The sequence below is a fragment of the Neovison vison genome, chromosome 2, assembly GCF_020171115.1.
Source record: "Neovison vison isolate M4711 chromosome 2, ASM_NN_V1, whole genome shotgun sequence".
NCBI classification, from domain to species: domain Eukaryota; kingdom Metazoa; phylum Chordata; class Mammalia; order Carnivora; family Mustelidae; genus Neogale; species Neogale vison.
In genome coordinates this window covers 56,322,534-56,336,214 of record NC_058092.1, presented here as the reverse complement: position 1 = coordinate 56,336,214, position 13,681 = coordinate 56,322,534, and the positions used below count along the sequence as shown (strand labels likewise).

The 13,681-nt window shown below is 42.2% G+C and overlaps 1 long non-coding RNA gene across 1 annotated transcript in view; it reads left to right on the top strand.

Moving 5' to 3' along the window:
* The window catches only part of LOC122900074, a 32,319-nt gene extending 19,022 nt beyond the window's left edge, over nt 1–13,297 (top strand). The window contains exons 2-3 of the long non-coding RNA XR_006383170.1: nt 613–805; nt 12,277–13,297. This is a non-coding gene — a long non-coding RNA (uncharacterized LOC122900074). The remainder of the gene's footprint in view (nt 1–612; nt 806–12,276) is intronic.
* The last annotated feature ends 384 nt before the right edge of the window (nt 13,298–13,681 follow it).

Genomic DNA, 13,681 nt, shown 5'->3' with positions numbered 1-13,681 from the left:
CTAGTTAATAAGACTAGGAAAGCTGGGACGCCTGGGTGGCTCAGTTGGTTAAGCAGCTGCCTTCGGCTCAGGTCATGATCCCAGCGTCCTGGGATCGAGTCCCACATCGGGCTCCTTGCTCAGTGGGGAGCCTGCTTCTCCCTCTGCCTCTGCCTGCCATTCTATCTGCCTATGCTCACTCTCTATCCCCCCCCCCCTCTCTCTGACAAATAAATAAATAAAATTAAAAAAAAAAAAAAGACTAGGAAAGCAACACTTAGAGTTAGAAGGCCATGTGACAACAGAAACATAGATTAGAGACAGCCACTTGGAGAATGGAGGAAAGAGCATGTCTGTGAATATGGGCAACCTCCTGGAAGAGGAAAAGCGAGGAAATGGATTCCCCCTGAGAACCACCAGAAGGAATCAGTCCTGCTGATACCTAGGCTTTACCCCACTAAAGCTGGTTTCAGATTTCTAGTCTCCAGAACCTGTAAGAGACTAAAGCTTTATTGGTTTAGGTCACCAAGTGTATAGTAATTTATTATAGCAGTGGTAAAACACCAGTGACCAAGGAGAGAGAATATAGTGAGTAACGTTTCCCAAATGCTGATAGAGTATTCCTCTTGGAAGGATGCCCTGCAGGATCAGAATGCTCTGACCACTTCTGGAAATGCTTCATTGGATGTGCTTCTGGAATCAATAACCTATCTTGTGGGGACCAGTGAAACCCTCTCCCAAGTATGACACAAGTTCAGGACATCATTTGACAATTGATCATTCGATGATCACAATCATCATTCAGCAATTCTGCTCATCAGACCTGGTAAGTGAGAAAGTGGAGTTTCCAGCCCTAGTTAGCCCGTACTTAACTCTACTGTCCCCTCAGCCTCTCTAAGCCAACGCAGTCCATGACTACCTTAGTTACATGAGTTCCTAATGAAGGTTACAGAGGGTCCTTCAAGTTCCAAAGCCCTGTAGTCTCTAGCCCAAGGGGAAGCTCATGCCAGAGGCTAATAGGCTTGCAACATTAGGACCAAACAACAGTAGAAGCAGCTGAGATGGTGACATCTCCACAAGAGGCATGAGGGAAGGCGCCACAGTGTGGTGGAAAGAGCACTGGTCATGGTGGGGGTGGCGGTGTGCCGAATGTTTAGATACAGCTTCAGGTATCGTGTTTATGGCACTTCTTAGGTATTTCAAGCTGCAGCTGTGTGATTTGGGAAGTTACTTCTTAGACTATTTCTTCTTTTGTATGAGGATGTACCCATTGTTCTATGGGTTTGATGATCTGATGAGGAAACAACTGTAAAAGGCTTCTGAAAACCAAAAACTTAAATAGTATTTTTTTTCCTTTTTAATGACAAACTTTTCTATATAGAGATTGTGACAATTTGGAAGGCACTCACCCCCAAGGAAAGGAAAAGTACAAACAATTCTATAATTAGTCACAGGTTGAGTTGAGCCCCAAACAACCACAGTGCTGTGGTTGAAACCACAGTGGAAACCATTCGTGGGAGAAAACTTCAGGCGTTGTGGACACGTTCCTTTCCAGATCCTGTACAGCATGGCTAACAACCAAGGAAAGGAGATCTACAGCTGTCCCAAATGTGGGGCTCTCCACTTCCATTTTAAAAACAAAATCCTCACTTTCTTCCTCTCCCCCGAACCAGAGACATCCTTATTTGTGACTGGTGCACCCTTATGCATGAGCCTGCCTCCACTCCAGCCACCCACTCAATTCCAATGACATTTTCTTCACGCCACCCAAAGTACCCACTCCTTGTCCTGTTCCTTGTCATTACCAGAGAACGAACCACTTCTAACCCCCAAATTCCAAGGAGCCCTTCTTCCACTGCACCACTGCCTTTTCAGTCCATTTTCTCTGATAACCCTATGTCTACAGTTCTAAGTCTTTATGGCACCTCTAATCCATCAACTCTTGTGGCATTTCTTTCTTCTGTGGCTTAACTCAGAGGCCATCTTTATCACCACTCCCTTGCAAACATCTAAACACCCTTGCCCGACTCCTTCTGTAGAATTTTCCCACCCTCTTGGGACCACAGTACTCACACCATCTGCCTCTCCTGTCCCACTGATGCTTAGCTGGGACACTCCAGGACAGCTCATCTCTGCTTATGGCTGGAACCTGCTGTGGATTTATTTCAAAGGTTCATTGTGAAGCCAGCAAAGTTTGAGCTTCAGGACTTGCCTTGTATAACACCTTTCAAAGACCCTAGTGATGGGTTTACAAGGCTACCTGTTTTGTTTTTAAACTTTAAAATGACATTTTGAGTTTTCTTAAAGAAGTACCCCAAAATTATATAAGCTCTTCAGGTCTTGTTAAGATTAAGTCCACCCGTGGCAAGTGTTAGTTATTTTGAATATAACCCCTGACCATCCCTCAAGCAGCTAGCAGATACTGTAGAATAGATGTATGACCCCTACCCAAGGCTGGAATGATCTGGTCCCTGCCCATTTCTGCTCACCTGCCATGGTCCTCTTCACTCTACCCTCCAGCCACATTGGTTTTCCTCCACTTCCCAGAGCATGCCAAGTTTAATGCCTCCATGTCCTTCACACGTCTCCCCTCTATTTGAAATGCCCCTTTGTCACCCACCAGGCCTCTGCCCCTGACCATCCTAACTAAAGCAGATGCCTGCCTCCCATCCCTCAATCTCTCTCCAGCCCCTCATAACACTGCAGAGTTAAGATTCTTTTATTTTTCTTTTAACTTTTGTCCATATCCTTCAGACAACTATAATCCCTACAAGTATAGGGATGGGAAAAAAAAGTGATGGGATCTATATATTCACTATTGTGTCCCCAGTGCCTACACAAAAATATTTTGAATGAATTATGAATGACACAGACTCTGTGGGATTGTTAATGAGGGTGTACAGCTCAAGGGAAGGTCTGTTGTGACCGGCTATGCTTCCCTCAGATTTTCCTTGCTTCCTTGCTTCCTTTGTGGTTAAATGTTGAGCTGGTCTCCCAGGCACATGGCCTATGGCAGGCTCCTTTTCTGGATTCCTGGAAAACCCTAAATGTTTCCAAGCCTCTGCAGGAAAGCATGAGAGTTTCATGGTGCTCTTGGCAAGCCACAGTACTCCATTGACTCCTTTGCTAGAGCAAATTGAGGCCTCTCTTTTGTCCCCTGGATGCCTCCCTCTCTACCTGCAACTTTTCTTGTTCCCTCCATTTCTCCAGCCTCTCTAGGCCCTAACAATTGTCCCTATATCAGAGTATAGACCAGGGAAAGACATCTCTGGCATGACAACTGCAATGTATACTACTTTAGGAAGTTGGAGATTATTGAACACAGCATGCAAAATTATGTAAGTGTTCATGCATATGCATGTAAATGTTAATCATGTAAAATTTATGTTCCGATGACCTGGGGCTGGTAACCTTAATCAGGGGTTCCCTGAGGGAGGTAATACTGACAACTTGCCTGGGACTTGAGGGATTCTAGGTGTGTTTGTTAAGAAACTGTTCTATAAGAGCAGGTGCTTTTCATTCCCACCATCAATTACGGTTTAACATCTCCCAAGCCCTTTTCATAAACAGGGCACTCCTAGGCTCTATTACCTGCTTTTGCCTGCCTCCTCTCATTACTTCCTTTTGTACAGTGTACATTTTTTTTAAAGATTTTATTTATTTATTTGACAGAGAGAGATTGCAAGTAGGCAGAGAGGCAGGCAGAGAGAGAGAGGAGGAAGCAGGCTCCCCGCTGAGCAGAGAGCCCGATGCGGGACTCGATCCCAGGACCCTGAGATCATGACCTGAGCCGAAGGCAGCGGCTTAACCCACTGAGCCACCCAGGCGCCCCAGTGTACATTTTTAATACACTTTAATATGCATTAATTCATTCCCTTCTCAGGCCAACTCTGCAGTGAGGGAGAGGGTGTATTAATATGCTGCTTTTTAAAAAAATTATTTATTTTCAGCATAACAGTATCATTATTTTCCACCACACCCAGTGCTCCATGCAATCCGTGCCCTCTATAATACCCACCACCTGGTACCCCGACTTCCCACCCCCCCGCCACTTCACACCCCTCAGATTGTTTTTCAGAGTCCATAGTCTCTCATGATTCACCTCCCCTTCCAATTTACCCCAACCCCCTTCTCTCTAACTCCCCATGTCCTCCATGCTTTTTGTTATGCTCCATAAATAAGTGAAACCATATGATAATTGACTCTCTCTGTTTGACTTATTTCACTCAGCATAATCTCTTCCAGTCCCGTCCATGTTGCTACAAAAGTTGGGTATTTGTCCTTTCTGATGGAGGCATAATACTCCATAGTGTATATGGACCACATCTTCCTTATCCATTCATCTGTTGAAGGGCATCTTGGTTCTTTCCACAGTTTGGCAACCGTGGCCATTGCTGCTATAAACATTGGGGTACAGATGGCCCTTCTTTTCACTACATCTGTATCTTTGGGGAATATGCTGCTTTTACAGATAAGGAAACAGGACATTTAGAAGCTACAAGGAAGCATATGACAAACACCAAAACATCTGCCTGGTCCTGGTTGGACCTTATATGCCCAATGATGTGTTGGAGAAAGCAACTCAGGATAGAGGGGAAGGCCAGGCCTGGCATTCCAAACATCATCTCTGATCCCAGCGAGTCTCCAAACTAGCTTGTGATACTTGACCTCCCATCAGCTGCTTGTGTCGCTGACTGCTAAAGTGAAGCCATTGGACTAATAACGTTTTTTTTAAAAAATTATTATTTCTTTTCAGTGTTCCAGAATTCATTGTTTATGCACCACACCCAGTGCCATGCCCTCCATAATACCCACCACCAGGCTCACTTCCCACCCACCTCTCCTCCAAAACCTTCAGTTTGTTTCTCAGAGTCCACAGTTTCTCATGGTTCATCTCCCCCTCCAATTTCCCCCAACTCCCTTCTCCTCTCCATCTTCCTATGTCCTCTGTGTTATTTCTTAGGCTCCACAAGTAAGCAGAAACATATAATTCACTCTCTCTGCTTGACTTATTTCACTTAGCATAATCTCTTCCAGTCCCATCCATGTTGATACAAAAGTTGGGTATTCATCCTTTCTGATGGAGGCATAATACTCCATAGTATATATATATGGACTAGATCTTTATCCATTCATCTGTTGAAGGGCATCCTGGTTCTTTCCACAGTTTGGTGGTGTGGCCATTGCTGCTATGAACATGGTGGTACAGATGGCCCTTCTTTTCACTACACCTGTATCTTTGCGGTAAATACCCAATAGTGTAATTGCAGGGTCTTAGGGAAGCTCTATTTTTAATTTCTTAAGGAATCTCCGCACTGTTTTCCAAAGTGGCTGCACCAACTTGCATTCCCACCAATAATGTAAGAGGTTTCCCCTTTCTCCACATCTCTCTAACACATGTTGTTTACTGTCTTGTTAATTTTGGCCATTCTGATGTAAGGTGTACTGTAATGGCCATTCTGGTATAAGGTGGTATCTCAATGTGATTTTTGGATGCCAAGATTCTCAACAAGATCCTAGCTAATAGGATCCAACAGAACATTAAAAAGATTACCTACCATGACCAGGTGGGATTTGTCCATGGGGTTCAGGGGTTGTTCAACATTCACAAATCAATCAGTGTGATAGAACAAATCAATAAGAGAAGAGAGAAGAATCACATGGTCCTCTTAACTGATACAGAAAAAACATTTGACAAGATACAGCATCTGTTCCTGATTAAATGATTCAAAGTATACGGATAGAGGGAACATTCCTCAACTTCATAAAAGCTCTCTATGAAAAACCCACAGCGAATATCATCCTCAATGGGGAAAAGCTGACAGCCTTTCTTTTGAGATCAGGAACACAACAAGGATGCCCGCTCTCGCCACTCTTGTTCATCGTAGTACTAGAAGTCCTAGCAACAACAATTAGACAACAAAAAGAAACAAAAGGTATTCAAATTGTCAATGAAGAAGTCAAACTCTCTCTCTTCACAGATGGCATGATACTTTATATGGAATACCCAAAAGACTCTACCCTCAAGCTACTAGAATTCATACAGCAATACAGTAATGTGGCAGGATACAAAATCAATGACAGAAATCAGTTGCTTTCTTTTACACTAACAATGAAAATATAGAAAGGGAAATTAGAGAATCAATTGCATTTACTATAGCACCAAGAACCATAAGATAGCTTGGAATAAACCTAACCAAAGAGATAAAGGATCTGTACTCAAGGAACTACAGAACACTCATGAAAGAAATTGAAGAAGACACAAAAAGTTGGAAGACCATTCCATGCTCATTGGTCAGAAGAATAAATATTGTTAAAAATGTCTATATTACCGGGTGCCTGGGTGGCTCAGTGGGTTAAACCGCTGCCTTCAGCTCAGGTCATGATCTCAGGGTTCTGGGATCGAGTCCCTCATCGGGCACTCTGCTCACCAGGGAGCCTGCTTCCTCCTCTCTCTCTCTGCTTGCCTCTCTGCCTACTTGTGATCTCTCTCTGTCAAATAAATAAATAAAATCTTTTTAAAAAAGTCTATTACCTAGAGCAATCTGTACTTTCAGTGCCATTCCAATCAAAATTCCACCAGCATTTTTCAAAGAGCTGGAACAAACAATCCTAAGATTTGTATGGAACCAGAAGAGACCCGGAATTGCTAAGGAAATGTTGAAAAAGAAAAAGCTGGGGGCATCACATTGCCTGATTTTAAGCTTTACAACAAAGCTATGATCACCAAGACAGCATGGTACTGGCACAAAAACAGACACATCGACCAGTGGAACAGAGTAGGGAGCCCAGAAATGGACCCTCAACTCTATGGTCAAATAATCTTTGACAAAGCAGGAAAAGATATACAGTGGAAAAAAGTCTCTTCAATAAATGGTGCTGTAAAAACTGGATAGCTATGTGTAAAAGAAGGAAACTCGACCATTCTCTTACACCATACACAAAGATAAACTTGAGATGGATAAAAGACCTCAGTGTGAGTCAGGAATCCATCAGAATGCAAGAGGAGAACATAGACAGTAATCTCTTCGACATCAGCCATAGCAACTTCTTTCAAGGTATGTCTCCAAAGGCAAAGGAAACAAAAGTGAAAATGAATTTGGGGGATTTAATCAAGATCAAAACCTTCTGCACAGCAAAGGAAAGAGTCAACAAAACAAAGAGGCAACCCACGGAATGGGAGAAGATATTCGCAAATGACAATACAGACAAAGGGCTGATACCCAGGATCTATAAAGAACTCCCCAAACTCAACACACACAAAACAGATAATATGTCAAAAAATGGGCAGCAGACATGAACAGACATGAACTTCTCCAATGAAGACATACAAATGGCTAACACACATGAAAAAGTGTTCATCATCACTAGCCATCAGGGAGATTCAAATCAAAACCGCATTGAGATACCACCTAACAGTGGTTCTTTGTCTGGACTGCCCATGAGGATCATCTGGGGAGCTTTTAAAAATTCCCATGTCCAAACTCTATCCCAGATCAATTAAATCTGATCTCTTGGGCTGGGATACTTAGATCCACCCATATTTGCTTATGTTCCCCTGGCTATTCAAAAATGAAGCTAAGGTTGAGAACACTGGCTCCGAACTGAATGATCCCTTGAATTTTTCAATACACTGTCAACTTCCATTTAAAAGTAGCTTGTAGACTCTGACCAATATAAATGTTCGCTGACTGAACTGTCCCCAAAGAAACCCATTTAACATTGCTTAACCAAACCTCTCCCAGTCATATGTGACCACAAAAGCCATTCCTCATGTGATAATTTCTAATGCCTTGTTAATATCCTACGGCACTAATGTACTCTGGAAAACCTTCCATTCAGGGTCCATCTTAAAAAAAAAAAAAAAAAAAGGAAATTCAGGGGAGTCTGATTCTCTTAGCTGTTTGGGACTATAGATGCATGCCTTAGCAAACACTCTCCCGCAGGCTGCTGGCACGTCCTCAGAGAGAAGGATGGCTGCTTCTACTCCTCTTGTGTTTGGGTTCAGTTCTATAATTAGCATCCCCGTCAGCATGTTCTGTGGGTAGACTAAGAAGAGAGACTCTTCCAGAAATGTTTCATGTGTTTTAGATGTTTTAAAGAGCCAACCATGAAGGCAAAACCATTAAATTATAAAATAAAGGGGCGCCTGAGTGGCTCAATGGGTTGGACATCTGCCTTCCGCTCAGGTCATGATCCCAGGGTCCTTGGATGGAGCCCCATGTTGGGCTCGCTGCTCAGTGGGGAGCCTGCTTTTCCCTCTCCATCTTCCTACTGCTCCCCCTGCTTGTGTTCTCTGTCAAATAAATAAATAAAAGCTTTTGAAAATAAAAAAGTATAGAATAAAATACAGCAGAATACATAAAAGCCCTAATGCAAAAGCAAGAAAGGCAAGATAAATACATTTGAATACATCAGACTTTGAAATGGCAGAAGACCCCACAGGCTAAAAAGAAAAATGTAGACGGAGAGGGAGTATCTGTAGCATACATAACAACTCAGAACCATGTGGAATATGTAAAGAAGCCTTCAAAGTCAATAAATAGACCAAAGAGGAATAAATGAAGACATGAGCAGGTAATCTGCAAAAGAAGGACAAATAGCCAATGTGAAAAAATGTAAAATCTCATAGATAATCAAGGGAAAACAGACTAAAATAATAATAAGACCTTATTTTTCACACACGAGATTGACACAGGATGTAAAAAGATTGCTAACAGGTTTTCTTGAGGAATAGTGTGCAAAGGCACACTCTCACATACTGCTGTTGAGGAAACAAATCCAAAAGGCCGTTTTGAAGGACAGTCTGGAGTAGGTAATAATTTTTTTAAAAATTCACATTCCCTCTCACCCAGCAATTCCACTTCTTGGTCACTACTCTGAAGTATGGCTTGCAAGTACACAGGAAGACAGATGCAGCTGTGTCAATGCAAAATAATGCAAAAAAACCTGGGCACAGTCTTGCCACCAAATGTCTGTATGTAAATGTTAAGAGACAATTCTGGAATTCCAGTGAACTGGTATGTGGTGGTCAAAGTGGACTGCTTTATCTACATTGTTTCATTTTTTTTCCTTTTTGGAGAGGGGATAAAATTGTCTTAGTAACAGTGCCTAACTCATAAGGTTCTAAGTATTAAATGAGTGGATAGATAGAAGCATTCAGTGTTTGTCCAATAGGCACTGGATAGTATCTTTGTCATTGTTAGCAACAGAGAACTGCACTCAACAGCTTGCCTGTACCCTAGGAATGTCTTCTGGCCTCTGCTCAGCCATGGCTGTGGAAGGCCTTCTGTCACCTACCCTGGATTTTGGGGAGGCCTATCTGTAATGTCCCTTCCTCCTCCATTCACACAGTGATCCCTGAGTCTGACCTTCACCTTTCACAGTGACAGTACGGGTGTTTGCTGAAGCCTCTGAGGTTGACTTTGTGTTATGGGAAATGTGAAAACATCACTAAAGGTGCCTGCTGACTCCTGGGTCATTTTTCCAAAAACGCTCATTTTCCCCTTCTCCAGGGAACAGTCCAGGCCCTGCCAGATGTGGGATGCGGGCATTAGAAGGTGAAGAGGAAAAGAGTGAAGGGGTATCATGTTTTGATTTCAGACAAATTCTTAGACTTTAGAGACAATCTTCTCAGCTTCTCTAAAATGCATGGATATTTAGCCCTGGAAGCATTTACCCAGCAACCAAAAGAAAATGTTTTTCCAATAAATGAATTACTTCTCACAGCACTCATGAAGCGGTGAGGGAGGATGGGCAGGGACTCATTTTAGAGTGTGGTGAGTCAGCGCCACCCCAAGAAGGAAATGACATGGAAGCCTCAGTGGTGACTGGTTGCTGGGGGGATGTGGGGGCACAGAGAGACAGGCCCTAGGAACTGTGCAGAGTCCTACTGGACATCTGTTTGTTTGTTTTTCTCTCCAGTTGCTTCCTCAGACATATTTTCTTTCTTTTTTTTTTTTTTAGCTTTAGCTTTGCAAGAAGCCCAGACCTTTTGGGGCAGCCCTATCAGCCTTTCCTCCCTGCTCACTTGAAAAACCTACTGAACTTCCTTTACCCAGAGTGCCATTTGGGCCTGCATGAGGCTTTGGTCTCCGCTCACCTCCTTCTGAATCTGACGTAGCAGACATCTCTTCCATCAGCCCCTGAGGGAGGTTTTACCCAGAGATTTGGTCCTATTTCCTGCTTTTCTCCTTTTCCTATTAAGGAATCTCTGCAGGTTCAAATTTTCATTTTTATTCGTAGATAAATGGCTTTAGATATTCCTTGCAGACTCTGCAAGTCTGACACCAGGTAGTGACTTCCAGAGCTCTCATTCTCCATCTCCATCTGGCTGGATTTCTGCTGAAGTCCCAGCCAGCCTCTGGACACCAGAGTGTCAAGGAGTCTCCTCCTTATTTCTTTTCATCCATAGACATCTCACCAGGTCTAATTCTAGTCCCACCTCTTCTTAAAAAAAAAAAAAAAAAAAAAAGCCTTTTAGGATGTCCCCAGCCAGATGGGATTTCCCCCTCATCTCAATTCTTATGGCATGTAACGTCTGTACCCCTCAAGCACACCATCATTTACATAGTCTGTGAAGAATTATGGGGAACATAGGAGGTGCCAACAGATGAAGCTGTATGCATGTGTATGCATGTGTACAGAGAAGCATCTCTACCTTCTAGGTGCATTACTAAGCAATGGGAAGGCAGAGATAAAAAAAAAAATGTCCTCTTGGGGTACCTGGCTGGCTCAGTTGGTTGAGCCTCAGACTCAACCGTTTGTTTCATTGGCTCAGGTGATGGTCTCATGCATCATAGGATAGAGCCCCACTTTGAGCTCCTCACTTACCACATAGTCTGCTTGAAGATTCTCTCTTTGTGCCTCTCTCTCTCTCTGTCCCCCAAATAAATAAATAAATCTTTAAAGAAAAATGTCCCCTCTTCACAGGCTTTTATGGTCACAAATTTAGCTACATTTTCTCCCTGTATACAAAGCCCTGGTTCAGTTGGATGGTTGGAAGTGTTACCATTGGTTCTTTTGGGGTCAGTTACACCTAATCCCTCAATTATTCAGTGTGACTCAGGATCTTTGATGAAACAATATGTATATAATACTTGAATCAGGACCATTTTTAGATTAATTCTTTGAAATAGTTCTATGGCATAATTTCCTTTTGGTTTATTTCCCCACTATCTTTTTTACTACTGTAGGAAAAACCAGATATACAAGGCAAATAACCACAAAATTATGCAAAAATATATATTTAAGAGAAAATGCTACGTAACATACATATCTCATGTTAAATATACAGACCACATGTAAACACTGGGAACCCTGGGGTGAACCCAGTTTCTAAAACCTGCTCACTTTGTTGCCACACTGCTGCCCTAACACTCATAACAGACCATTTCTAAAACCTCAGATTTCCTATTTTACCTGTCCTACCACTACTATATTTGTTTATTTTGATTATATTTGTTTGATTTTGATTTGTTGATGTGTTAATTTTGAATCTGCTCAGGAAGGAACTATCTCAGATTCTTTGTTGCCCTTGTCCACAAGAGGTTTCATATATTCAGGCTGAGCGGAAAATGCTTCCTGAGTTTAGAAGTGCTATGTGTACCACCTAGATGTGATTGGCCACTTTTCAGGCTCTTTTCCTTTCGTTCAGAACTCTCAAACCTGTGTTTGGTTTTTTTTCTTTGTTTATTTGTTTGTTTAATGCGTTTCACTGGCTGGAACTCTCCCATCTCTCTTCCTTGTTAACTACGTTATTCTCTCTCTCTCTCTCTTTTTTTTTCCTTTGCTTTCTCCTCTAAGAGTCATTTTAGGTTCCCCTTCGACCATTCCCCCCATTGAGTCAATTTTAAAAAGGTTTCTCTCTACACGTAGCATTCATATAGATGTCTTCCTTCTGCATAAATCACTTGTTGTGAACATCTTGTATTATTATTCTGTCTCCCAGAATAGCTGGAGTCCAGATTGATATATCTTTCTCACACCTGCAAATGACCTTGAGGATCCCTAGGGCCTATATCACAGCACATAGGTGGTGATCTGGGAGGTCTGGCTCACTGGCAAGTCTTCCATAATTCTTTCCCTCTGAGATATGGGCACTTCAAGCCAAATGGGGAAATAGTATTCACCTACAAAGTAGCTCTGTTCTTTTTCCTGTCCCCTTCCCAGGTCTTAGACAAAAGTTTCTGGTGCAGTGGGTAGAACTGACAGAAGTGTAAGTAGGATTTCCCCTACTGTTACTTCTTTTCCAATAATGATCTTGTGTCCCCCACCCAAACATTTCTTTTTCAACAGCCTCTCCTCTTAAACTAAGCTCGTCCATGAGGATCCTGAACTGATGGACAAGACCTCACATGGACTCATCTCTGCCATCAATATGTTTAAATAGCCATCTCCCGCCCAGTACAGGACTCTTAAAGGAAGTTCACCATATTTCACCTGTGCTAAGTACCTCACCCAGTACAATTATCAGGAGGTCTCAGATGTAGGATCTTTTTTAGATCTGCTTTTTTTTTTTCCCTTATAGATGGAGGTATTATAGAATAGTGATTAAGAGGATGGACTTAAGAGCCCAGATAACTGCGCTGGCATTTCAACTCCGCCTTGAGCAAGTTTCTTTAACCTAAGTACCAACTTCTATATTTGTGGAATGGGGGGATGATAATATCTACCTCGTAATGTTATGGGGACTATCAAAATTGACCATAAGCTGGATCATAAAGCAAGCCTCAACTGATTTTGAAGTATTGGAATTCTTTAAAGTATGATCTCTGCAAGTAAGATAGAAGTTAATGATAAAGTACTAGAAAATTCCCAGCGGCTCAGAAGTTAGTAATCTGTGGCTCTAATAACATACTCAAGTTTTGTCTCCTTGATTTTCCTACATGCATTTGTATACCTCAAAGCTGCCAGGCAGAGAAGCTGACTCAGTCTAACCTCTTTGATGCCTCCCTGAGCCATCCCACACAGAAAACTGGGTGATACAGGACACTCAGAATCTTGGGCTTGGTCTTCCTTTCTCACATGGGAGCATATATTCACACCACACAGGAGAGTGTCACCCCCTCTCAGTATACACATTTATATACACAATTAGGTGAATTTCCTATAATCATTTTCCAGATTCCAAAAGAGAAGATTTATAAGCAAAGCATAGTTTAGCCAGTTCATGGTTTTCTCTTCAGTAGCTATAGGAATCACAAGAGGGCAAAACTGAAGATTAAAGACACTGTTTCTCTCATTGGCTGTTTTCTCCTGCTTTGTCGAACAAGGAATCATGGAGGAACATCACATCCAAAACTAACGGTATACTGTATGGTGCCTAATGTAACAGAATTCAAATAAATAAATAAATAAATAAATAAAGACACTATTTCTGAGTAGAACTCACAGGTTGGAGGCCTTACGAGTCAGGAAGGTGCTAGCTGACTTACTGGTGTGATCTGGAGGACTGTGCAAATTTTTCCAGCTTGCTAAACAATTTTGGCTGGGACCAGGACATTTTGTATTCGCTGGGACCAGGACATTTTGTATTCGCACCCATGCCCAACATTTCCTTCAGTATGTATGCTAATGATATATCTCCTAGGAAACGTGAGGGATTAATGATAAAAATGTGAATCATCCTCCAGGGTTATGAATTAACCAATCCTATTCTGCTCAACAAACATTTATAGAACAACTATGTTTAGTTACACGG